Genomic DNA, 1,599 nt, shown 5'->3' with positions numbered 1-1,599 from the left:
TCTATCATTTTTCCTTTGTAAATAGTTAGCTTTCATACAAAAAGAATGAGTCTGTGGATTTCTTTTCGAGTAGACTTCGTCTCTGGTTTGGGTGCCTTCCTTGCTTTGTGAGCATGTGGTGTTTTTTGGCTGACGGTGCTTCACTCTGACCGACGCGTTTGCCCCCAAACGAGGACGCTGAGCACCATGGCGCGTCTCCTCTACGCGTCTCCTCTACACCATGTTACTGCGTAACGGGAGACTCTGTGAGGGGAATCTACAGTTCATGGGGGAAAGGATATTTTCCATTTTTTTTTTTAAAAGAGGAGCCGTGACAGGAAGCGGTGATGTAAAAACATTGATGTCGCTGCGTAAGCTTCACTAGCACTTATTAAATGGCACCAGATAAACCTCCTGCCAACCCCCCCCCCCCCCCCCCCAAAAGCCTTGTTCTTTATGCTAGCATCAGTAGTGATTTAAGACCTTTATAGAATTTCTAAAACACTACACACAACAATATTTACAATGATCATTTTTCTTGATATGCACTTATTTTATTTTTTTTTTTATTTAAATATTTTTTGCTTATAAAACAAACAACAAAAAACAACTTGAGTGAAAAAACATTGCAATAAATTAAGAAGCTTTAAGGCTGCCAGTCTTGTCAGATGCCTAAAGAATGGTGATCTTCATATAAACTGGTACAGAATGGATCAGAGCAGGTGTGTTATGGAAGCCTTTAGTGAGCAGCAGGCTTGGTCTGTATCTGGGACCATGTATGTTTTTATACATACATATATATCTATCTATATATATATATATATATATATATAGATATATATATATATATGTGTCTTAACATACATGGTCCCAGACCAAGATGGACTCGACCAGCTAGAATGCTCTTATCACGAACTGAAAACAAATCATTTCCTGTTTTAAATGAAGAAGCAGGAGAGCACTGACATGTGACCTGCGTGTGAGTCAGAGCTGTCTGCTGGTCAGTAACTCCGCCTGCTTGCGGTACGATCGGCTTGTGAAACTGTTCGTTCTACGGAGTGTTGAGCTTAATACTGACTCTGAGGATAGAGGATTCTTCACCTCGAAGAAAAAAAACTATTTGCTATATGTCCATCTAGCTTTTAATTTAAAGCAATGATGTAAAACAAATAATAAAATAAAAGAGAACATGTGAGTGTCAAAAGAACCTGCGAGTTGTTCACAACCGGATTACTTTGAATCATTTTCACATCAGTGCTGGGAGACAAAATGAAAAAAAAACAAAATGAAAAGAAACACACACCTCAAAATCTAGATGGAGGAGCTTTTTGTTTTTTAAAAAGCCATTTCACTCAAACACACGAGGGAAAAGAAAACTCAACACAAATGCTGCTACCGGTCGTGGCTTCCACTGGCCCCCCCCCCCCCCCTCCCCCCTCTGACTGAGGAGCCCAGTGGAACACCGCAACCGGTAGCATTTCTCTGATTCTGTCTCGCTCTTCCTGTGGTCGTCACTCAAAATGGCCTCCTCCAACGCTGTCTTGTTTCAGCAGATTCACTCACACACACACACACACACACACACACACACACACACACACACACACACACACACACACA

Source organism: Anarrhichthys ocellatus, unplaced genomic scaffold, assembly GCF_004355925.1.
Source record: "Anarrhichthys ocellatus isolate YVR2014 unplaced genomic scaffold, GSC_Weel_1.0 scaffold2867, whole genome shotgun sequence".
Lineage (NCBI taxonomy): Eukaryota > Metazoa > Chordata > Actinopteri > Perciformes > Anarhichadidae > Anarrhichthys > Anarrhichthys ocellatus.
Note: the sequence above shows the minus strand (reverse complement) of the source record.